Consider the following 26,930-nt stretch of genomic DNA (forward strand, 5'->3'; position numbering starts at 1 on the left):
CCTATTATCTTCTTAAAACTATGATTTTGAATTCTAGAATTACTTACATTAACAAAATATGATAGAAATAGACATTTGCTTTAGAATGAGCTAAATATTGAATTTTTATATATACAGTAAGATTTGGTAGCAGTTTAAATATTTTCAAAATACTGAATCCAAGACTATTTATCTTTACTGAAATACAAGGGAAGAGTCTTAAGTCAACTATTAATATATCTGTGCTGTATTTTCTCTAATGATTTGGGAACAGAATTATGCTGTTCTCCTGCAAACAACATTTGTCTAGCCTTTACAGAGGGTTGTAATGCACAGTATTACTTTTAAAACAAAAATATCACTCAGCTTAGATTTAAAATGTAATGCTTTTCTCTTTTCTCTTTTCTTTTCCTTTTTTTTTTCTCTTTTTTTTTTTTTTTTATCTCTCAGCCCAAGAACTTGCCAGTCAAGATGAAAAACTTCTTCTAATGGAATCCAGCTTGAAAGCAACTCAAGAGCAGCTAAGTGAGCAAACAGCAGAAACAGTTCACCAAGAACAGAACAGTAGAAAATCACAGACAGAGCTGAATGAAGATCCTGAGAGAACGTATTATAGCTTCTGAAGAAGAAATTAGTGATTACAAGTGAGTTACTGCTTTTATAGTATTTGATAAACAGAAGACATTAAAGACAGCAGCAAATTCTTTTAATAAGTATTATGTTAAGTGTTTATTTCAGGTGAGATGTAGTGTAAATGTGTTCTATAGCTATTGAATAAACTATTAAATCTAAAAGACTGATTAATGTGTACTTTAAAGTGTGTATTTTGCACTTAAAATTTGAAAAAAAAAATACTGTTGTTAGTGGTCTATTTTACTTTTGGAATGAAAAGGAGAAAAAGATTCTGTGGTGTTAAAGTAAAATAATATTTGTTACCTCTATCTTAATGTTGTTCTCATCTTCCTATTTTTAGAGACTGAAGTTTAAGTATGCATTTTATTTTCTTTAATTTTCTTAGAAGCTGTCTCTAAGCAAGATACTGCCAAATAAAAGGAAATTTAGTGTTTAAACTTTTAGTCACAACAGTAAAGCACATATGAGATTGCATACTAAAGAAAAGTTTAAAAAAAAAGTTAACTCTATTCTCAGAAAAAAAAAATAGTATCTATAAGTTAAAATATTAGCTCTGAAGATTTTAATTAAAAAATACTAATCTTCATCAAGTAGCTTTTATAAATTATAATGGCTTTAAATGTATTTTTGTATTGAGGCACAAATTGATTCATTCTTCAGATTTTTCAAGATTTACAGGATGGTAAAAATGATTCACTACTGTTTCTTTTTGCCTTTTTGTATGCAAACTGTTACAAATGTTATATTAAGAAATTGCTAAATATAGAGACAGAAACTCAAGCTGTTTTATAATGTCGTAGAGCACAGATAAATGCTTTATAAAGATAGCATGACTGAAAAAAAAAGTTTATTCATTCAGTGGTAGATTGAACATTTAAAGATAAATGTTTTATCTCAGATTTGTAGCAACATCAAAGTCTGTCTCTACAAATCTCCTCTGAGAGAAGCTTTGCTAGGTTTAGATGCAGTAAACATAATGTTTCAAAATCACAATATGACAATGTTATAATTTGTATGCTCAGTGTAAATGGCTTCTAGACTGGAACTTCACTCTTTCTGTATTCAAAAGTGTAAAGTCAATTTTTCTGCTGAAGACTTGGAAAATCTCTATGGGAAGAAAAAATGCACAAGAACAAAAACATTGTCTTCAGCAATATGTCTTCATTTCTTTAAATAAAATAGCTTGGTGGTTTTCAACCTCTAGTTATACCTCTAAAGACCTTACTACTACTTCTCTAGGGAGGTTAGTGTCACTGATTTGCTTTGCTAACCTATCTTGACTCCTTTGCTACAGTAAGCTTTCTTAACCATTTCAAGTGATTCTTCAGTTGCCAAAATGCCATGTTATGCAAATTCCTGTAGATATTTATTTCAAAATTAAAAGGTTAAAATCTTCTAGAACTACTGGCTGTAACTTTGCGAGATAGAGTGGTAGAAAGGATGGGGGATGTGGGAGGATTGAAACCTCCAGCTGTATCTGATCAAATGTGTGATGAAGTACAACATTTGATAGAGCAGGAATTTTGCAAAAGTGAAATGAGTTTCTCTATTGTTGAAATAGAAAGCCAAATGATAAACATTACAAGACTTTGAGAAACACTTTTTTTTTTTTTTTTTTACGATTTCATAGTATACATTGTGTGAACAATTCAAAACTTGAATTAATCTGTTAACATACAAAAATTAACTAACCCACCTTTTTTTCTGTTTATATTCAATTTTCTTTTTCTGTTCTAGTTTTTTATTTATATTTTCACCAAACTGTTATGCTTACTGGCTTTGTAGATTTGTTAATTTAGTACATGAGCATAATGTATTTGGAGTTATGGGAGTCTTCAGTTTATAGCTCTATACGTTGTCAATATTATTTTTTATAGGCTCTTAGGTTAAGTTTTATGTTTAAGTTTGTGACACTTGTTTTTAAAAAGTACTGTGATATTACTGTAGGATTATAGAGAATTATTTGTTGAGTTAGGAAAATTAACACAGTAAATTTAAAATTTTAATAACGTTGAAATTATAAAGATAAAAAATGAGAAACCAAATTGAACATTTTAGATATTAAATTGCCCCTTAAAGATAACATTTTAGTGAATACCTGAAAACAAACATGTGCCAGACAGTATCTGCTGTGCTCTGTTCCTTGAGAGGCAGAAAGAACAATGGATCTCTGTTCCCTTGGGTGTTTTGGGACAGGGCATGTCGTAAAGGTTATGTTCATTTACTATGAAGGGTACAGCACGTGTTGTAAAGTAACGTCCCTTTGGTGCTGACTTATTCGAAGTCATATAGTCCTGGACTTTACCTACCACCCTACTTAGCAATTCTGGCAAATGCAGCTGGTATCAAGGTGAGAGCTTAGGACCTTGCAAAGGAAAATGCAGTGCAGCATAAATTGGTGGATTTAAACTATCCAGAGAGTTCAGATTCTGCTATAGCTGTTGTGACGCCTATTAGGAAAAAGTCAATTTTTGCATGCTTTTATTTTCTTGTTATGTAAACGCACATTAAAAGATATTTCTCCTAGAAGCAGTGTAAAAGGAAAGCATTGAAGACCATTTAAAAAAAAAAAAAAAACAATAAAACATGCATTATTTTTGTTAGTTTACAAAAATAATTATTTCTAAAATAGAATAAAAATATTTTATGCTAACTCTACTGGATTCTGAAAATGCATCCATTCCAGGTGTAACCAAAAGTTTTAAGTAGTCACAAGCTTTGTTTGCTTTATACTTATTCCGGATGAAATAAACCTAAAGTTACACACACTCCCCCAGCCTCCAATATAAGCCTGTTACACTTGAAAGATTTGTTCGGAATGTCCAGTGGGAACCTGGAAATCGTAATAATTTGTAGTATCGATTGTGTGAAGCTATGCAGCTGGGGCCTCTAGTGAATAGACAGGAATAGACATTTTATTGATTAACTTTTACAGTCATATTTTCAAGACTCTGCTGCAACATAATTTTCACTTCCCAGCTTTGTGCTGCTGCATCATGAAACTTGAATTCTTCTCTCTTAACATTTACCCACCTGAGGGAAACAGTATGGAGTTGTCTCTTTTAAGCTGTGCTCTGCAGAAATGCATAACACTTGACACAGTGAATTCTTCAAAATTTACCCTCTGCTGCAGCAATAAAATGAAAAATATTCAGAAATGATGTTAGTATTACCTAAGTTGAACTGCCCACCCCATATATTAGATGCTATTGTTTCATACTTTCTAGTAATTTTATCCTCCTTTTTATTTTTATTTTTATTTTCTAAGGGGCTAAAAAAAAAAAGTCACACTCCTCACACCACAAATTCCAGCAGTGCTTAATGGAATTTGTCTCATAGTTAAATAGGTGATTTTATTAGTTACTGGAAAAGAATAAGTGCTCCCCTGAAAATGTGAATAAAAGAATACTCATTTTTAAGAGTGACAGCCTGTATCAAATAAAATTCCTTGTAAAAATACAGAAGGGGAAGTATTTAAGTATAATTATCAATCTATCATTTAAAAATGTAAAAATATGTACAGGGATAGTAAACAGACAAATCTTAGAAATCATTATTTCATGTTTCCAAAGTTATTCATTTCCAGGAAAAAAAAAAAAAAAAAGGAAAAAAAAACCCAGACATTTTGCTTTTTTGGAAAGAACTGTTGCATATTTTCTGATTTTTTTCGCAGTATGATTTATGATTTGCATTCTAAATCAGATGCCCAAGCCCCACTATTCTTTCATGCGGATAAAATTGCTAGCTAGCAAATAATCTCAATCTATTATTTCTTTTTTTCATCTTTTTTTTTTTTTTTTTTTTTTTTTACTTTATGGTAACTTTTACTTGGATCATGTTTGAAATTTAAGTTTAATGACAGCTTTCACAAAATAGGACAAGTATTCGTATACATTGCCACTGGTGCTAATATGATTTAGATCTCTGTCATTCCATTATTTTTCCTAAAGATATTTTATTACTAGTGTCTTCTAAATGTCTAAATGTTTAAAATATTTGTTTAAATGTTTGAGATATTTGTGGTCATGTTTCCTTTTATCCTCCCCTTCTCATCATATACATCCCAGTGTGCACTGTATGGAGACACTGAAGCAGAAATACTTGCATAGATTACAGAAGGTTCATCTCGTTTACAGTTGTCTAATCTCTTACTGAATAAATCCTATTTTCTCCTAAAAAATCAGAAAATTGTGTGGGGAACTTTAAGGTAAGAATAAAAGGATCAAAGAAAGTTGGAGAAAAGAAGAGTGCAACTCAAGGCCTCAGTACCCACTGGACCTGAAATAACCTTGAAACAGAATCATTCTCGATCAGATGAATAACTAGAAAATTTGTAAAAAGTGGATGGAATTCTATTTTTCTAGTGGACAAACTATATTGTATAGCAATATGAGAAAAGTAACATCACATCCTAATGGCTTCCTAGGCCTCAGTCTTTCAAACATGTATAGATGTCAGCAGTTTCATGAAGCCAATTACCCCATAAACATGTGAAAAACTGTTCCTGAGTTTGCAAGATTTAAGATGAAGATTGTTTTAATATTAAGGATTACTCATTATTTTATTTAGTAATTGCAATGCTTTATTATAGAAGTTACATTGTGAGTCATGATGATTGTAGAAAATGTGAAACAACTGATCATTTTACTTTAGATTAATTTAACAAAAATCCAAATGAATGTGATTTGTTCATGTGAGAATGCACGTGCGTGCTCATGTGGTTTAGTTGAAGAAGGAGGAAATCATATTCCCTCTTCTGAATGTTTGTAGAGATGTTTAAGTGAGAACAAAGTAGTAAGTTAGTAGGCTTTTTATGTCCTCCGTAGATAATCACCATAGTAGTCAGACCTCTGTGAACAGCATGTTAGCTTCATTGCTCAATTTCATGTACAGTTTCCTGCTTTTTTTTTCTGCTTTGAAATATGCATGCTGAGGCTTCTTGTAGTTGTAAAAGAAACAAAAAACCCAAAACCCTTTTATCATGAATTAAAGCAATGTAAATTTTAAAATTTAAAGGAAATTAAAAAAAAAAAACCTTGAAATAATTAAGATATTTATCTATATTAAGTAAGTTAGATATCATGTATAGCAAAATGTTTCTTAGGAAGTGCATTTGCACAAATTCACAACTTATTTTATTTCTTGCATTTGACTTGAGAAATCTGTTTATCTGTGGCATAACTAAGGCCAGATAACTCCATTACTTTACCTGTTTCACCCTCCCAAAAAAAGAAAATCTGAACCATTTTAATTGTCTTGTATTAGTTGGATTTTAATGCATAAGACATAAATCATAAACATAGAACTATAAAGGTATAGCTACAAATGAACTCTATGCTTTTTTAAAATTACTGTAAAATTGAAGACTTGAAAGTGAAAATTTATGTTTATTAAATTTCACAGTACCTCTGACACAAAGGCATAAATAAATAACTGCAATAATAGTAATAATATAGCAGATGACCATCCTAGAGTAGAATATGATCCTACATATTTGTGTCTTCCTGGGCAGTGTAGAATGTAGTTACTACTGGGAAAAGCTGAATTGATTGCAACGGAAATATACCTGACAGTAAGCATTTACAGTGGCAGGCAAAATTATTTAAGAAAAGAGAATATAAAATTAAGAAAGACAGATAGACTCATAAGAGTGAAATACAAATAGTCTGAATCAGGATTGATTTCAACATAATGTGGTGGAGGAATCCCCATTTATTGATCAACTTTAAAGCCCGTGCACAGCACTTAAAAAGATAAAGTAAGCAAGGTCAGATAATCAAAGCATTTAAATAGTAAAAACAGCAACTGCCACTGTAGACTGCTAAAATAAATCCATAATACAAATTGCTTTAGCAAAAAGTGGATGAGTAGCTGATCTTCCTATTGAACTTTATACTGTTCAGTGACCACACTGGGAAAAGGATTGGGAGAAATGCCTTGAAGATCAATATTGAGTGAGATGTAGCAGGGATTCATTCTGAACATGAAAGAATTACAAGTATGAGAATAGAGATCTTGAAAAAAGGACTATTATTTTAAAAATAACAAATATTGGTGACATATTACAAAAAGGTGACATTAGTTGATATTTTATCATGATCTCTGAACACTGAAAACTTCTTAAATCAACTATTTATTTATTATAAAACATGAAAATAGCAAAAAGAAAACAAATAATATTACTAAAATTACTTTGAAAAATTCAGTAAATTCTGTCTTAAAAAAAGATTTTGAAATATATTAATTAATTTATTTATTCATAAAATGGCACATGCATCTCCAATTAACATGTTTAAGTATTATTATTTCTAATAATATGTTTTTTTTCTAAACATCATTTTTGTAGATATTTTTACTGCTTTATAGAAACTAGAAGGATCTATTGCAAATGCTCCAAATTTCAATTCTACCTAAGCCTTTACAGGCTTTTCATTAAATGAAACAAACAAACAAACAAACAAACAAACAAATAAATAAAAATGTGCTGCCACTTTAATTTCTGCATGATTTTCATCCAGCATTGTTTGAAAGTATTTATGAAGAAAAAAATCCTAGATGTAGCAGTACTGCAGTAGCTCATTGTCTATTGAATTAATTAACACTTGTATATCATCTCATGAGAAATGCTGCATTTTCACGTACTGTTGCCCCTTATAAATATAGAATCATAGTTTTGTTTTGTTTTTTTTTCATTTGTTTGTTTTTTCATTTCAAGTTGACCACCTTTCTAATAAAAAGGGTACTGTTGTCAGAAAGTTGTTATTATCAGGTTTTGAAAATACAGGACAGCTCCGAAAGTAATGCCTTTGCTTTTTTTATGTTGGCCTACAATATCAGACACAAATGTGGGTGGTATGGCAGTAGAAGTTGAACCTTCCCAACGATATTCTGTTACATGCTGTTGCTGTGTGACAGATGGCAACAGAACAGGCAGTCTGTCAAAACGGCGTCTGACCTAGAAGTGCATATGAAGAAAAGGTATGTAATTGAGTACCTCCACATGGAAAATATGGCACCCACCAACATTCACTGGCACTTGCTGAACATTTAGTAGTCAGCATGGGTTCACCAAGGGGAGGTCGTGCTCGACCAACCTGGTGGCCTTCTATGATGCTGTCACATGCTGGGTGGATGGGGGAAGAGCGGTGGATGTAATCTACCTTGATTTTAGAAAGGCATTTGATACTGTCTCCCACGACATCCTTATAACAAAGCTGAGGAAGTGTGGGATAGATGAGTGGACAGTGAGGTGGGTTGAGAACTGGCTGACTGGCAGAGCGCAGAGGGTCGTCGTTAGTGGTGCAGAGTCTGGCTGGAGACCTGTAACCAGTGGTGTCCCCCAGGGGTTTGTGCTGGGTCCGGTCTTGTTCAACATTTTCATCAATGACCTTGATGAGGGGATAGTGGCCACCCTCAGCATGTTTGCTGATGATACGAAGTTGGGAGGATTGGCTGACACGCCTGAAGGCTGTGCTGCCATTCAGCGAGACCTGGACAGGCTGGAGAGCTGGGCAGTAAGAAACCGGATGAGGTTCAACAAAAGCAAGTGTAGGGTCTTATACCTAGGGAGGAATAATTGCATGCACCAATACAGGCTGGGGGATGAGCTGCTGGAGAGGAGCTCTGCAGAGAGGGACCTGGGCATCCTGGTGGACGACAGGTTGGCCATGAGCCAGCAGTGTGCCCTCGTGGCCAAAAAGGCCAATGGCATTCTGGGGTGCATCAACAAGAGCGTGTCCAGCAGGTCGAGGGAGGTGATCCTCCCCCTCTACTCTGCCCTGGTAAGGCCTCATCTGGAGTACTGTGTCCAGTTCTGGGCTCCCCAGTACAAAAAAGACGGGGATCTCTTGGAAAGAGTCCAGTGGAGGGCCACAAAGATGGTGAAGGGCCTGGAGCATCTCCCCTATGAAGAAAGGCTAAGTGAACTGGGTCTATTTAGCCTTGAGAAAAGAAGACTGAGAGGGGACCTGATCCAGGTTTATAAATATCTGAGGTGTGGTGGCCATAGTGGTGAGGCCAGTCTCTTTTCAGTGGTACGTGGAGACAGGACGAGGGGAAACGGACATAAGCTGCAGCATAGGAAGTTTCGCACGAATGTGCATAAGAACTTCTTCACGGTGAGGGTGACGGAGCACTGGAACAGGCTGCCCAGGGAGGTTGTGGAGTCTCCTTCTCTGGAGATATTCAAGTCTCGCCTGGACGCCTACCTGTGCAACCTGGTGTAGGGAACCTGCTTTGGCAGGGGGGTTGGTCTCGATGATCTCTAGAGGTCCCTTCCAACCCCTACAATTCTGTGATTCTGTGATTCTGTGATTTCTGGAGACCAAATAGTGAATGTGAGAACAGTAAGGTGGTGGGTGGTGTGTTTCAGCAATGGTGACAGTGTGTCACTTCCGCTGGTGCAGATTTTCATGAGCATATCATGCAGGCTATAGTTCATTGCAGCCAAAAATGCATAGTTCATCATAGTAACTATGTTGTAAAATAATGTTTTGTAGCTGAGAATTTGCTGTATCAAATAGTGATCAAATATCAAATAGCGTTGTTTTACTCTTTGTATTTCTTGGAGTTTCCATGGAAATAAATACAAGGCATTACTATTTGAGTGACCTAGGTGTTTGTATTTCAAACAATAATACACACAAAATTTAAGTATTTCAGGAATATATATATAAAGTACATATAATATTCATATTTTCTTTGAACACCTAATTCAGCAAAATATAGTAGGAAACTAAGTCCCAAAAGCATAAAGTTTCTTCACTATTGTAAATCTATAATAACTCTTCTTGTAATGAATAATTATTTACAACTAGTATTGGCTCCATATTTACAGTAGTAATTGCTGATTACAGCAATTTCGATACCAAATTTGTGAAACAATATTCATAGTTGTTAGAGAAAGGTCAGCTTCTTTGCATTCATTAGGAATTTGGAGGACCATTCAACATATTTTTCCTTTGGGGTGCTTACAGTTGTTGATTTGTATACATCTATAAGAAAAATTAATTACAATTATATATCATTTACCACTGGAGGCTGTGTAACAATAATTATAACAACAAAGTTCAGCACAAAAAACCAAACCAAACCAAAACAAAAAAAAACAAACAAAAAACAAACAAAACCCCCCAGCAAATTAAATAATCATTTTTAAGAATTAAAATTATTACATTTGACTTATTTAACTTATTTAACTTATTTAAAATATCTTCTGAATCGCCTAAATCTCTTACAGAACTTCCATTAATAGTTACAATGCTTTTATTTTCATGAATGTGCATAGTGCACCTACAGTAATGTGATATAAAATATTCACAACTTTTCTCCCTATGAGTGATCTGTACATACGCTTATAAACTCAGAAAACATTTAATCACATGCTTAAGTTTCCTTACATAGGGAACTTAAATCATGTAACTAGTATAATTATTAACTTCAAAATTTGATTTAAGTGAAAGAATAATCTTTGCATAATAAATGAATTTACTTGCATGCTTACATTTTTACTCTAGCTCTTAAAGGCCTTTCAAGACCAAGAGCTACATAAAACAGAATGAAAACGTTATAGTCATTGTCTGCTAACTCCTTAGGTCTGAAAAATGTAATGCCTTCAAAGAAAGCATAAATGGGAATCATGCCAACAGTGTGGGACCAGGAAAGTCAAATTGTCAGACTGAGACAAAACTTTGTGGAAATGGAAAGAGAAGTAGAGAACTTAAGATTTACACATAGCGATGATGCTCAGATGGTATGCATTGATTTATTTGAAATCCTGTTTGTATTATATTGAGAAATACTGTACATGATTAGTGCATATTTCTGTGAACTTTTAACACTTCAGATGGATTAGAATGTCTTATTTTGATCATATCCATATTGTCCATTGTGATAAGATTAGGTCCTGAGTCATTAAAAATTGTTTGGCTTATTTCCATTACATCCAAGCATATTTTAAGTAGAAACATATAGAATACAGTTTTCCATATTGTGCACATATAACACATGTTTGAGATTAATCAAACCATAGTCACCTCTAATTAACAGCAGGGAACAATTTCAACATGGGACAGAGCCAGATGACAAAGATGTAAAGCACGTATTTAAAAGATGCAGCATACTAAGAAAAAAGTTTGAGCGGAGGACTATGATTTAAGAATACTGAAAAGTTTTTAAACCTGTGGTTCTGTGAGTATGATTAATATGAACTGTCAAGTAGACAAAAATGTTATTTTGCTTTGTTTTTTAGCATGGGCAAAATTTTTCAGAACTGTTGCAAAATTAAAGTATTCTCTATATAAATATATCAAGTATTCTCACTATATTGTCTAAGATAATATATTTGCCCTTTACCTTTCAATAATTACTAAACTCCTAAAGAAGGAGAGGACAGGCATTCTGGGATGCATTTCTTTGGTCATTTTTTATCACCTTGTGCCAACCAAGATAATTTAAGACATAAAATCATAGGTCTGCCTGAAAAAAAAAAAAAAAAAAAAAAAGAAAGTTTATTTTTTTTAATATCTAAACCAGAAAAAAAGAATCTTATCAAGATGCCACCTTTCTTTGAGATGTTAGGAATCAGAATTTTTTAACAAAATGCATATCAGAATTCAAGGTCTTCCCCTTTTCTCCTCTCTCTCTGTACACACACACACACACACACACACATACACACACTCATATACATTTTTTTACGTCTTGTTCTTGGAAAAGACCATATTATTTTCATTCAAACTTTCCAAGATAATTTGGCCTTGAGCAAAAACTCAGCAAGACAAATTTCAATATAAACAAATGAAGTTTGGCATAGCACTAAGCAACTGAAAACTGTGTCTTATAATGAAAAAATTATGATAGGCAGCACAACGATATACCAAGATATTACCATCCTGCCAAGAGAGGAAAACAAATCAACAGAACTTCCTGACAACATCATCTTGCTGAAGCTGATGAGTGTATGTGAAGGCTTTTTGTCGCTCATAGATGTCAAATGGAACTTTGAAGACAACAAGTAAAATCCATAATGGAAGAAACTTAAACTTGAAACATAATGTTCCCTTGATTATAATTGTCAGAGCTCTATTGTATGCCAGTTCCGTTAAGGATAAGAGCCTGCAATAGCATACAAAAATGCTCATTGAATTACTACATATAATATAAAAATTATTATATAAATTATTATATATAATCCTTGTTTTAAAACAAGGAAAATATCCTATTCTTGTTTATTCAATCTTTCAAGATTTTACTCAGATTTATAGAGGAAGGCATGGTTATCCATCATTATAGTCAATAAAACCATTCTTCTTTGAAAGCCAACAGCTGATTCTTTCTTTAATTTTTTGTTTGTTTGTTTTACATGAGTTGTTCTGCTTAAGAGGAGGCCTTGGTTCTCTATGATTTGAGTGTAAGTTAATTCATTTAAGTTGTTTTGCACTTCCCTTTTATATGGATATTACAGTTGTCAAATTTCATAGTAGCAATATGTGTTCTTTTTCGAAGTCTAGCAACCCCTCAGATTACATGAGGGCCCTTAAGGAATTTGTAAGTCCTTTAAGGCCTGTAAAAAATACCAGAAATTATTTCCATAATTTCCATGCATCTGTTCTTACATCCTGTTTTGTAGAATAATTTTAAGTAGAAATCTCCATGAGCCTCACAATTCAGGCAGTCAGTTTAAAGTAGAATTTTTTATCGCAGGATATGTATTAAGTCCATCCTTGTCCTTATAGCTTTCTCAGGAGACTTAAATGTTCTGTGGAAGATATATTGGTAACTACTGTTTTAATACAATTTGTCAGAATGACTTTGTTGTTTTTTTTCTTTGCAGCTAGAAAGCAAAATCACTGAGTCTTATCGCCAAATAATTTCTTTTAATATTTTTAATTTAATATTTTTCCTAAAAAATAAAATAAAAATATATTATTTGAATTTTAATTAATAATTAATTAATAATTAATACTTTATTACTTTAATCAGAGATGTCTCCTTGATCTGATACACATTTTTTTCACTTATCCTCATTTCATTGCTTCTAAAAGTTTGTGTATTCTTTTATAACTATTTGATAGCTGTTTCCTCACTGAAATTTGCTTCTATTTTATTTTGCCACTAATAGAATGCAAGATTGTTTGTTATTCAACATAAAAATTTCTGCCAACTCTCTTTGTTTAACATCACTGAACAGTGTAAGCAGTATTTGTCATAGTATCTGCATCTACTTTCACCATGTTTTGTAAAGAGAAGTGCATAAACACATTGGTTATTTAACAGAAGTGGCTTAATATTTCCATAATTTGGAGTGGAGAGTCATGCAGTGATACTGTGGGTGCTTAGGTTTTGCAGAATGTTGAGTTATGGTAGTGCAGTAATTAGTAAAGGAAAACTCAGAAAAAGAAATGTAGCCTAGATGAATAATTAGAAAATATCCTAATACCCAGCCTAAATCCATAACAGGACTGCATTTTGTTATGCAGCTGATGAATATGATATTTGAAGATCAAATTTTTTATTTCTCCAAAATATTTCAAGGTGTGTTTTAACAATGTGGCTGTTTTCTTACAGACTGGAAAAGTTCCTAGCAAGCCTCAGCCAACCCCAAGTATTTTTTTAGAGTTCCTGTTTCAAGTATTCATAGGAGGAATCAGTGGGAATGTTTTCAGGTATGATCATCAGTACTCCATTATGGTAGGGTTTTGTTTGTTTGTTTTTAAGTAACTAACTTGAAAAAAAACTTCCTGCATTTCTGGAGAGTCTTTGGAAGGGTAATTACCAGGCAGTTGCCAGTGAAAAAAATGAAGAATAGTTATTTGCTTGATAATGAGTTCTTGAGAATTGTCTATACAAATTCCACAATTATTCTCTCATCTCCATGCACCAAATGTTTTTAATTATATGAGACTGATAAGAATCTGAGTACTGTGGAGAGTGAGATGAAATTGTATGAAGACACATAGGATGGTATTCAAATGAACCGGAATTTGAATATGAACAATCCAACACAATCCAACACTGAGGCCTGCATAACTGTAAGAATGTCAGGTAAGACCCCTTAATTACTTTTAGACCACTGTTTCTTCTGATATGTTTCTTTAATAGATATGAAGTCCTTGAAGATAAATAGATTTCTGTAGATTTGTTTTGCAGCTTCATTTTCAAATACTAAACTGAAAAACTGTGTAGAAAGGCAAATAACAGCATAGTAATTTTATCATAAAAGATACTCATCATTATTTTAAGAGCAATTAAAAATATTCTCTTGTGCAGTTTAGGTGAAGAAGATGACGTAGGGTTTTTCTATACTGAAGTGTATGATTTCAAGACTTGTTTTCATCCTGTGCAAAGTCAAATAACTTGTGGACAAAGTTGACAAAGTGGACAAATAATTTTCTAAATCTATGAACTCAAATAGAATGATAGCGATTTTTCTTGAAAACTAAAAAAGAAGAAGAAGAAATAATAAAAACAAAGGTTTTATTTTATTTAATCACAAGTACTTATGGAAAAAAAAAAAAAAACACGCAACAACAACAAAAAAACATCCATTGGATATTGCAAATACAAATTGTGCACATTGACATTCATAATTACTAGATACACTTTCCAGATCTTGTAACACATTAGTATACAATATAAAAAGAGCTGGAATAGTCATTTTCTTTTTATTGCTGAAAAATTGAATTTGTGTCAATTAGTGTGTTGAAAGCTCCAAAGTATCACTAAAAAGTGAAGCTTATTATTTGGACCTACTATCAGAAATTCCTTAAGATTGTGACAGAGCTCTTACAATAAATACAATTTCAATTTACACTTATATTTGTGGAAAAAAAAAAAATTCGTGGCATTTTGTAACACTTCTATCGAATATCACTATTACTTCGGTTTGTCGCAGTTTGAAGATACTGCTCCCTTCCCTTGGGAGAAAGAGGTTGGGGAAGGAAGGGGGAAAAATCCAATTGAGGTAGGAGAAACTAATTTATTAAAAGGAATATGAGATAATAGAGAATAAATAAGAGTAAAAAATCAAAGAAAACCAAAAATGGAACTGGAGGAGAGAGAATCCATCCAAGTCTTTGTCAGCAGGCCTTCCAATGTTTTCTTCCTGGAAAAGACAAGAGAGCTCTTCCCCTGTAACCTGGAAGTGGAAAGCATGTGGAGGCTCCTGGAAAATGCGGTACATCCCAGTGCATCTTCCCCTTGGGAGTCAGAGCTCACATGAGATTGCTAGAGATAAATAGGAAACACACCTCCACAGTGCACTGTGTCTCTCCATCCAACAGCCTGTTGCATGATGTTACGACATGGAATACCGATAAAACCATGACAGAGATACAGTCGCAATATTTAATAACTTATAATATTGGATGAAATAAAAAAGCTGCAATTAAAAAAAAAAAAGCCTGTATAATAATTGTGATAATAATTTAGTTTTTATAGAGCAGTTTACAGTCAGAGATTTCATATTTTCAGAAGATGTGTAATTATTACTAGGATTTTATTTGTGTGTATATAGTTATATATGTACTTTGAGATATAAAATTGATTTTTTTTTCTGAATCACAGGATAGAAAATTGTCTTTGGTAGCAGCAAAGATTAAAAAAAAGAATATCACTTGAATAGATGCATGTGAAGAAGCCAAAATTATAACAAAAACAAACAAGTAATGAATTCACAAAAGCCAGCTACTAGAGGTACTAGAGGTCTATGTGGGCTGAGAGTATGTACTAAAAAGAAGGTAATTTTCTATTTTTTTCAATGAAAAAAAAGTGCTATCTCATCCTTACTTTGGGAAAAGGGTGCACAAAACCAAAGCAAAATTTACATCACTGACTGCATCTTTGCATTCTGTACTACTTCATGGTAATTTTTTTTCCCACTCTGAAGATTTAGGTTAAATTCATTTCTATTAATAAAGACAAATAATCTGCAAGAGAACAAATTCTCTCTGTCTCCATGTTTTACATGTTTATTTATACATATGAATGCTCTTTTGTCCATGTATTTTTACTTCTACCTTGACAAAGTTGTGAAAAAAAAAAAAGGTTTGATTTCTCATAATTTGCATTTGTTAATTAATAGGGATTAAAAGGATTAAGATCTTCTTCTTTCTTTGTTTAAATTGGATAATAATTATGGGACAACCATTTGGCAGGAATGAAAGCTTTTCCGTCTAAATTACATCATATAATCTAAACTGTTTTACTTTTTAAGCTTAAAAAGCATGAAAATCACAAAGCAGAACTAGAAGAAGGCACAGAAAGATACTGCCATGTAAAGAAAGAGCCTTCAGAACAAGAGTTTCAGCTCAAAATTAGCCAGCTGGTCCATGCTGAAGTGGGAAAACTGATTAAATGCCACCCTACTCAGGTAATAGCCTTGATACAATATGTGGAAGGGAAACTAAGAGTTTGAAGAAACACCAGTGAATGTATCACAATATCATCGAGTCCAACCCCCCACCCAAAGCAGGTTCCCTACACCAGGTCACGACTTATTCAACTCAATGAAATCAAGGGCTATCAATACCTTTCAGTACCTAAAGTGGACCTACAGGAAAGCTGGAGAGTGACTCTTTGTCAGGCATCATAGTAATAGAACAAGGGGTAGTTATCTTCAACTAAACTAGATTAGAGATTAGAAAGGAATTCTTCACTATGAGGACAGTGAGATTCTGAAACAGATTGTCCAGAGAAACTGTGGATGCTCCATCTCTGGGAGTGTTCAAGCCTGGGTTAGGTGAAGCTCTCGGCAACTTGGTCTTACGGAAGCTGTCCATGATATAGCATGTAGTTAGAACTAGATTGATTTCCCTTCCAAACCAAACCATTTTATGATTCTATGAATGTGTTGATCCAATCAAACATTAAGGTTTTCAAAGGAGCTGAAAATAATAGAATACATTCACACATCATAATCTTAATGCAGACATACAAATTTATGAAAGAATAATTAGATTGGAAAAGTGAGCCTTTTTGCAGTGATTCATTAAATGATACAGAATTATTTTATTTATCTATTTTTGTTATTCATAAGTGTACTAGATGTTTGACACACATAGATACTGGTCAACGATCTGGGCAATATCCAGTGTATAAATACACAAGGTTAGAAGGAAATGATTAATGCCAGAGAGAAATAAAAGTTAAAATAATACATACTTTTTTTTTTCCTGTGTATGAGAGAATGTGAGTAGATATGAGACTTGGGAAAACCAAAAGAATTAGTAGTATGAAAACACTCCTTTTCTACTCTAGCATTGTCAGAAGATAACAAAAAGATTAATTCTCTGCTGTATTATTTCACTAAAGTAGTGTGCTAATTTTGTGGTTTGGCTGAACCTTACTCAGAGTATAATAGAGTTTACTGAACTTTAATTTCTTATCATCTTTAGGCTTGTGTTATCAAAGTGTTTGTATTGAAACATTTAAATGTTCAGTTAAAAAATGTTTAGAAGCAATTCAGTTTGTCAAGGATACATTGTGGAAATATTTGAATGAAATTTTTCAGTTTTGCTTCATGTGAAATGCTTTGCACTTTAAATACTTATTACACAATGTCATTAGAGTATGTATCTTAAAAATATAGTAATTTCCTGATGAATTTCTTGAATATATACTTATCTAGTAAATAATTTGAGAGTATAGAAAATTTAATGTAAAGAAAAATACACAGTGAAATCCTAATCAAGCAATTGAAATAGTTACTCATGATAAAACTAGGATTATGAATGTATCAGAACGCAAATTACTCCATTAAGCTTTTGAATTAGTCAGTTCTTATTTTCTGAAGCTAGGTAGCTTGGGAAGGTACACTCAAGGTTTCATCTTTCTGAAGACTATATTTATTACCTTTACTTACATAAAGAGTTCATTAGAAAGAATTTTACAGTAAAATATGTTAACTTTTTAGCCTGTTTTAATGCAGTCACACGAGACTTTAATTACTTGATATAAAACTGCTTAATTCTGCAGATATTAATGGATTCATATGTCATAAAGCCAGAAGAAACACTCTTATCAAATCTGATATGTGGCACAATGCAGGCCACAAGACTTCATTGAATTAAGTAGTACATTGTGTCTAAGTAAATGTGATTAAAATGGAGCATATTAAAAAGGAGCATATATTTTTAATACATTCTTGACTGTACAGTGTTAGAGAATTCAATGTTGAGTATACAATGTTAGAGAATTCATGATGATCTTTCACAGGTTGCCTCAATAGTAAAACATACAGCGTGCTGAGTGTTCATCATTTTAGCATCTTACTTGGAATGTAAGAGTGACCAAAGTGACCCAGCGGCCCACAGACTCCATGCCCTTGGCTACTCTCTTAAATGCTTCAATCATCGAGTCTGTAGCTGCTATAAGCTCCCCTGGCCTGAGCCTGGCTGCTTGTCTCTGGGGGGTTTACATTCCCCTGACCATTCCCACCAAGCGCATTAACGAGGACCCTTGTAATGGGTGGTTAGGACTCAATTCCGCGGCCCCTACAGCCGCTCACAATCCTGCCATCCACTCTGAGGACCATAATGTATACTGTACTGGTGACAGCACCATGCGCATCAAATTCATTATGTCGTGAAGGAGAAGGGGACCTATAGATGTCATGGCCTCTAAGGCGTTCAGGGTGAGGGGTGAACTCAAGCCTCGCTTCTCCACGCAGTCTAGCAGGCGGGTAATGCCCTTTGGATCAAGAGGTACCCACTCAAGGTTTCCTCCACTGCTTACAGTAACCGGGAAAACTTCCAGTCACCTTCCTTCATCTATCAGACTAGATCTGACCTTTCCCCAATCTGTTAATGTGCCCCTCTTAGTTCCCCAAGACAAAGTTGCTTCACCCTCCCCCCTCCGTTCTCTTCCCTCAACTCCGTGTCAGTCTGATAAGGCATCATCAGGTTCCGTGCTTTCCACTTGTTGTCCCCATTTTTGAGGTTCGGTCTGCCGGGGGCTACGATCTCCCCTCGCTAGGGCCACAGCGACACAGACACCAATATGAGCATGTAGCAAATGGCATTTATTGCAACTAAACAGCGACTTATATATCCTACGTGCCTCGTCTACGCCCCTTCTATGTCCTTCAAGCGTGCGTCATGATTTGCGTAACAGAGGTCCTACCGCCTCACATCCCGATGACTCGTTAATGCCTACTACAACAGTACTGAAGTTAGATTAACATGTCTGTTACAGATTTGTTACTTTTGTTACTTTGTTTTCAGTAAGTTCCTTCTCTCTACTTTTTGCTCGTTTGTTTATTTTACTTTGCTTCGGGAAGAGGAGGGCTTGTGGAGAGGAGGGGGTTTTGTCATCTATATAGTGCTCTTGAAGATAATATTGCTTTTTTATACTTAAATATTTGATCCTCAAAAAGTTTCATCCTATTCTTTCATCTTTACAAGATTTTTCTCTCTTCAGATACTTTTTTGTTTGTATGAACATGAATGTGTGCATGCATATCAACGACCATGAGTACATTTATGTGGAGATTACTTGTAAAATAAAAAAGGGGGGTTATTTGTTCCTCAAAAATATTACTTGGTCAAAATTACTTTTATATAAAAAACAACTGAATTTCAGCAACATAATCCTTTCCTACTCATAAATCTTAAATTCATGTGCAAAATTAAAGTAAGCAGCATTTTTAATTACTTTTTTTGTTTGTTTGTTTGTTAAAGTTATTTATCTGTGAAGGTGTTATTTAAAATTTTTGAAAGGTAATGGATACATTATTAAGCATAGGATGACAGCTCCAACACACCAGAATTATTTAAGTCTCTGAGGAAAACCAAGCTTTTTCCCTTCCGATTCATCTTTAAAATCCTGTTTTCAATGTCTTTGCAAAGTCACTTTTAGCTGTTTATAAGTCAGGTAACTTAAAATGATTTTTCTGCCCTTCATTCCTCTTTTGTTTATCATGTTTTTGAGAATGTTGTTCCACTAGTGATGTAGAAGCCAGTGACATTAGATCAAATTATTTAAATGACTAGCTTTTGTTGCTGCTGCTGTTGTTTTGTGTTGTTTTTGTTTTGTTTTGATTTTCCTCTGATGAAAGTAATTAACTGGCATAGTGATTATTAGAACAGAATTTCACAGTGTTTGTGTTTTGTCTTAATAATAAGTAATTTTATATCAGTGGCATTATCAGTAAACTTCCTTGTATATACCTTACACAATTAAATGTTAATGCCAAACTTTGAACAAAAGCTGTACTGATTAGTTCTATCTTAAAAAGACGGTACCACTAGCTGATTGTTTTACTTTTGTTTCCTTTTAGCAAACAACTCTATTCTGAAGGTGAAAATTTCCTTTTCTTCTTTTTGATGGAATTTCTTTTCATTTCTCCCCTTTCTTTTCATGGTTTTACAAATGGGCAGTTTCACATTTTATTACAAAATATGTTGAGGCACGTGCCTAGAAGATGCGTTGAATAATATACTCCATCTATTTGTGGCGTATATGCGTATTAAATTGTTAAAAGCATATTTGCCTGGGTTTCTGATGGATTTAGTCAAACTTATATGACAGTTTTAGCAATTGTAAAAACATATATTTGCTATACCAAATTTTTACCTCCGCTCATTTAGACTTCATGATTTCTTTGTTTTTGCATACTGTCGAGTACCTGTTGTTTGCAAACAATGCAGTAAAAAACTTATTATAATTGAGAAAAATCTAATAAAGAGCTAAGTCTTCAGAGTGGGGAAAAAAAAAAAAAAACAGGCAGTGGTTTATATATTTTTTAATGCAGAATAAAACAAAACATTATAAAACAAGGTTCTATTATTTTCTTGTTGTTCTTTACTGTTACTGTTGCTGTATCAATATCTATTATATTGTATATATGTTATCTGATTGTTTCTAAAAGACCATATGTTTTGAACATCTTCTGACTTATTTAGCTGCTGTACATTTCATTTTTTTCAAGTGCACCTTTATCTTTTAAGGAAAAGCACCTTGGTTTACTTGGTAAGCTGACTGTTGGTTGAAGTGCATTCAGTTGATGGTACTAAGGCTGCATTGCATTCCTTTGCTTCATTGTGTTCCCCAGTACTACTGAAAAGTAGGGACACTTTTTAGTAAATGAAAAAAATAAATAAATAAAAGAGAAGAAAAAGAATAATCCCTAAAACATAGGACTTTCGAAAAATTAGTTTAGTGCATCAGAGAGTCATGTGTATGGAGGCTCCTTCTTTTGCACCTTAATCAAAAGTAAGGCCATCTTATTGCATCTCAATCACTAATAGCAAGAGCTGTTGCATATTTCTCAGGAAGTTCATCAGTATAAATATAGTCATCATTTTCTACTCTATATCAGTAGTTTAATTAGTTATTTTTCTCTAATTCTTTCCCTAATTAAACTTTTCCTGGTCTTCCTTTCTCCTTCAGGAGCTCTGCATAGTGCAATGCACTATGTGTTTGATACGGTATATGAAGTTATGGCAGTAGTGCAATGTAGTATAGACAGACTTGAGTTAAAATTATACTTGATTACTTTGTTTTCAGCATTAGCCTGGAAAGAACATTTTCAGTTCAGTAGCAGCTGTAAATTATACTCTACAAATGGGGAGAGGGGAGAGGCCTTGCACTGTATTTTGTACTTCAACAGCTATCCTGTGACTGTAGCTCAAACAATTTGATTTAAAACTTGACAAAGTGTTCTCCCAGTATTACACTAAAGAGTCTTTTATCCATAACATTGATGAACCTAAATTAATGTTATGAATTCTCTTGTTCTATTTTAAGAATATATGGTTGTTAGACTGATGTCTCACATCTGTTCAAAGAAAATGCTGTTTCACCACCTGCAACATCTCTCTGTATTTGAAGAGATGTCTGGTTTTCTGAAGTAAGCAAAGATGTTTGATTTTCTTTACACTAACATAACCTTTGTTCTTTTCTTCTCAAGCTGACTTCCTTGCTGTACACATGTAAATTTTATATCTCCTTTACTTAGCATGAGAATGCGCAGTCATGGACTTCTGAATGTCAGTGAACCAACTGGCTATATACTCTATTACCTTGACAGAAAACAGTGCACTGGCAACAGCATCACAAACACACACAGAATCCAGAGGCCTTCGAAGTGTAAAGTTTACACAGCCTTCGGAAGATGTGTAATTATTCGGACTATACATTAAAAGTGAGTGGAAAGGTTTCTACTGATGTTAACTCTTCCACATTAAAGGAAAGTACTGTGTACATTTGGCGTAATACTAATAATAGAGAAGCTTGTCTCTCTTATTGGAAATCTTATTTCCACTCTTTTGTTTGTGTGAGCGTTTATAGAGCATATTTTATATTCATCTTTAATTATTTTCAGAGGAAGAAGATGAGCTCTTACTTGCTCTTTTTCAAGTCATTTGAATGTTGAAGAGAGTAAGGAAAAATGAGCAGAATAATTTACTATACATCTATTTACAAAATCTCAGCATAATTTTCAAGATTTATTTTACTACTTTTTTCCCCGAGATTCTGGGTTCATTATCAAAGAAAAAATGTTTATTATTCCTAAAACCTAATCACAGAAATCTCCTGCAAATAGCGTCAAGTAATTCTTTCCAGAGACATCCTAATTTCCTTATATTATTTGTTTTCTATTTAAAGATTTTGTATTCAGTCTGCATTTTTTTGTTTCTTTTGTTATCTTGCAACATATTTGTTAGTGATAATATCAATTTGAGTTAGATAATGTATAACACTTTCTCTGTTAAAAATGTCCGATGACCAACTTGACATTTACTATTCCTTCCCTCCAAAAAAAAAAAAAAAAGAAAAGAAAACAAAAAGCATCTTCAGTGCACTATAGATATTTAACTGAATTTTGAGACAGATTTAATCTATTTTTCCACAGCAGAAAGTCTATGTTGTAACGTAGTTTTAATGATCACTCTTATAAGCATTTCCCTATATTGATCAAAATACTTCGTTGTAGTTTATTCTGAGATACTAATTCTCCACTAAGCTGTGTTGCTTGGCAGTAAAGGACAGAATCGCCACATTAGTGTAGTGCACATGGTTTTGGAGAGACACACTTGATAGAAGATAAGGAGTTCCCTATTTATTTGGAAAGCTCAGTCCTTGTCTTTTCATAACTGCTTTCACATATGTAAAGGCCTGCCATTGGATGACTGAGACTTTACAGGTGAGTATATGATTTCAGACATAATTCTAGAATTGTATGCTATATTCTATTCAGTGATCATTTCTACACAGTAGTCACAGTCTGTTGCTCCCCCTGCTTCGCAGTCTTTGGGAGAAATGTATTAAATTTAAATGAAATGGAAATATTTTTAAAGTCTACATAACTCAGACAGATATGGTAGTATTACTGCACGTAGTATAAATACAGAAATACAGAGTCTAGAAATTAATAGCAAGCTTCCTGAAAAATCCTCTGGATATCATTTGATATAAACATGTCCACCTATTTTCTATGTTCAACAAGGCCATGGTTCTGTTAAACACTGATATGTTCTCCATATATGAAACTATTATATATTAGCAATATAAATAAAATACAATAATAGAAAGTATAAACCACAGTTCTGCTGGTTCTATCTACTATTTAGATATCTTAGGGTCATTTATATAGTAAGACTTTATCCCTGACTGTCATGACCAAATTTAAAAGTACACTTTCCTTTCTCCATATTTTCTGGCTCTTTTCTGCTTACCATTACCAGAAAAAATATTCTTCAAACTGACTGGAGTTGACAACTTTTTCTTGCTGTCATATTATCTTTAAGGTTTGCTCTTGATCTAGTCTAATAGTTTTCTCTTTGAGCAAAAAGGTAACAGTTTGAAAGATGAGGGCAATGTAATAATTGTCTCTTTCCACATAGTATAAAGTGAGACTTTGAACTGATTTTTGCTGAGATGGACCTAACTTTATTCATAGCAGCAAATATATTGCTATGCTTTTCACTTGTGGCTACCAATAGTGTTGGTAACATACCAATGCTTGTCTACTGATGAGTAGTGCTTGCATAACATTAAAGCTTCCTCTTTTCCTTTCAGATTCCACAAAAATGAGTATGTGGTGTCTAGACAAGAGTCTGGGAGAGAACATATAACTGACCCAAACTGACTAAAATAACACTCCATACAATTTGACAAAATGCTCAACAATAAAAAGCTCAAGGAAATGTATAGAAAAACAGGATCTTCAAAGCTTTGATATTCATCTTCCCAAGCACCAGTCACGGTAAGGTCCTGCATCCCAGGAAGAGCCTGAAAATCTACATGTTGATGGGAAGCACCAACTGAATATTGTTTTTTCCTTTTCTCATGCATGATGTTTCTGCCTTTTTTAAATTTTTTTAAATTATTTTTATTTTAATTAGGATGTCATTATCTTGATCCACAAGACTTTGTCTTCGTTTTGTTTTTTCCTCATCAGAGGCTGCAGTAAATAAGAGGTAAAAATGAGTGTCAGTCCAATGATCAGCATCAACCCATGACAGACTTCAAATGGGCAAAGTGTGGAAGTTCTTATTTGTAGATACATATAGATTTATTTATATATATAGAATTGTGTTGAGTTCTGTTAATTGTGTACAGTTTTTTCAGTGGACCACACTGGTATATCCTGAAGCAAATCATACTGCAAATTAAAATGCACAGAAATCAGATCCTATTTTTTTCATTATGAAAAAAAAAAAAAAAAAATTACAATCCTTTCTTTTCTGCATGATAAATCCAAGACCTGAAAAAGGCTCTTGTTCTAACTGTGGTTGAGAGGTTTTGAACAACATATTTTAAGCAGCTAAAGCAGCCTTCCATGTCTTTTGGAAATAGAAATCCAATGAAAGTTTCCTATAGGAGATATCGTCAACTCAAAAGTAGGAGATTAATAAATTAAACAAGTCAGAGCAGACCTGTACAATCAGACCACAGACTCTAACCATCAATAAAATTCTGAGTGCATATATATATCTCAAAATATTTATGCATACATATGTGCATTTACTGTACTACCAAAAATGTTTCTGTTGCATATGTTCTTTTGGGTTAATAAAATGGAAATTTGTGGTAAAGGTGAAATCTGTGTGACATATCTGTCAAAATATTCATTACAAATAAAATTCTTTATACTTTTTAACAGAAGATGTTATTTTATGCATACGTTTCGATGTCAGCATGATTATCCCTTTGTCTTTCTTGAGTTACAATCGAGATTTACAATTCCTCTGATTTAATTTGACAGTATTCATCCTTTTTCTCTTTTTGAAATTGTATCTCTTCAGAAAAATTAACACTCTGTTATCAAGTAATTTTTTACTCTTTACTAATATTTTCTAAATTGTCTACAGTGTCCCTTACTTGACATAATTAACAATATCCAATTTACTGATCATCTTTAATTTCAAAGTAGAATTTAAGTTCCATGTAATAATTAAAGAAAGTTTAGATTATTCATTAAATGCCATTTTTGTTTCACATATTGTTTCTCCTTTTGTATTTTTTATTTTTTTTCTTTTCATCCTTGCGTTTGGGAATTAAGAAAAAGGAAGCCAAATAAAGGAATATGAATTTTTTAGATTTTTTCTGAACAAGCTCCATAAGACTTGCCTTGTGTATGAGTTGTTGAAAGACAAGCGCAGAAAAGCATTCTGAAGTTTTCCTAATGGTTTAGTTTGGGATAGTATGCCTAAAGTTGGACTGAACAGGTATTTTTTACAGCAAAATGTCTGCTCAGTTAAATGTGTGTTAGATTATATTAGAACTTTGAATTTAATCAAGTTCAAGGAAGAGAAAAGGTAATGAATGAATGTAATAACATATATTACAAGGAAAAGATAAACAAATATTTTTGAACTCAAACACATTTTAGAACTTTATTTGACAGAATGGCTCAGCACAACTTAAAGCAGTGTGAAAGGACTTCTGAAATAGCGCCTGCCTACTTATCCATTTGTATTATTGACAGAACATAGATTTGCAGTATGCAGAGTTGACAATTTCCAACCGGATGTTGAGGCACTGATCTACATGACAGGAATTGTGATCATTAGTTGCTATGCTTGAAAAGGATGTGGACAGATTCAATGTGGTTAGGTGCAATCAGTCCTGAAATTAATGCATAAATGGAAGAGACACTTTTTCATTATTGCCTACTTTGGGGGAAACAGTGGGTGCAGTACTGTCAGAGTTCAGACTGATAGATATTGATACAAATCATTTTTATATGATCTGCCTATTTATTAAAATTGCTTTTCTGCTCTCTATATGGAAGTCTATGATTCATTACATTCTGAACTTCTCAATGTTCAGATTGCTGTTCTCATTGCAAGAAATAATGAAATGGATTCATTACTTTATTCTTAAAATATTCTGATTTATTTTAGGATAGAATGTCTTTAGTGATTTCATATACCTTCTTCTTGTCCACTTCATTTATTTTGCTGTGGAAATGAACACATAATTTACATGTTCTGAAGACAAAAGGTTAAATAAATATTTTAAGAATAAGTAAGTACACTAACAGAAACAGCTAAAAGAAAACCTGAGATGATATAATGCTTAAGGGTATTTTAAATGTTAGGTGAAATTTAGGATGGTTAACGTCATGATAAATACAGAAGAATTATGATTATGAGCAACTGTTTATTGCATAAGCACCTATAAAACAGAATATTTTTTAAAATGAAAATTTTTAGAAATTCTTTCAAATTAATATTTGGAAAAACCAGGTTCTCTTACAAGACAAGATTTTTAACAGGATGACCCAGGATACTATTCATATTTAATGGGAATAATGAAGTTAACTGACAGGGACAACTTAGAATTATCTATTTCTTTAGAATAATTCTTTAGTTTGTGTCTTAACCTAGAAAAGCTGTTATTTGTTTGGTTGAGTTTTAATTCAAGAAGAGAAAAATGAAACAGTCATATTCTAGGCATAGAGTTAATTAAAACAATACAAGTAAAGTGAAAAGGAAAGTCCATGATGAAACCAATCCTCTGAACATATTTCTCACAGTCTATTTGAAAGAATCATTGGTTCTGCTTTGTAATGTTTTCCAAAGCTGCAACAGCAAGAGGACATATTTCTGCAGCATTTGCTTTCATAGAGGAGAAAGTTAATCTAAGTTACAATGAAATCTATTCCACATGACCTTACATTTATCATCAAGATCAGTACCGAGCAACCTCTTGAGCTGAAAATGATTTTGACATGCTTTAAATCAATTAACATCTTTATTTAGAGGGAGAACATCGATGACAACAGTGAACTTGCTCATATTCAGATGATAAAGCCTTCCAGGCTTCTAGAGTCTGCAGAATAATATTTCTTTTAACATATATCATTCTCT

General features: G+C 33.1%; 1 long non-coding RNA gene across 4 annotated transcripts; it reads left to right on the plus strand.

The window, feature by feature from the left end:
- On the plus strand, window positions 1–25,253 carry LOC104910372 (uncharacterized). Of its 4 annotated transcripts, XR_014882576.1 has the most exons (6): window positions 2–623; window positions 13,180–13,277; window positions 13,515–13,656; window positions 15,178–15,350; window positions 15,827–21,754; window positions 23,632–25,253. It is a non-coding gene; the product is annotated as an uncharacterized LOC104910372 (long non-coding RNA). The 4 variants fall into 4 exon arrangements; XR_014882577.1 differs by lacking the exon at window positions 13,515–13,656 and having other exon boundaries at window positions 1–623; window positions 23,632–25,252; XR_014882574.1 differs by having other exon boundaries at window positions 3–623; window positions 13,180–13,656; window positions 23,632–25,252.
- The last annotated feature ends 1,677 nt before the right edge of the window (window positions 25,254–26,930 follow it).

The sequence above is a fragment of the Meleagris gallopavo genome, chromosome 3 (assembly GCF_905368555.1).
Source record: "Meleagris gallopavo chromosome 3, MGAL_WU_HG_1.1, whole genome shotgun sequence".
Classification (NCBI taxonomy): Eukaryota; Metazoa; Chordata; class Aves; order Galliformes; family Phasianidae; genus Meleagris; species Meleagris gallopavo.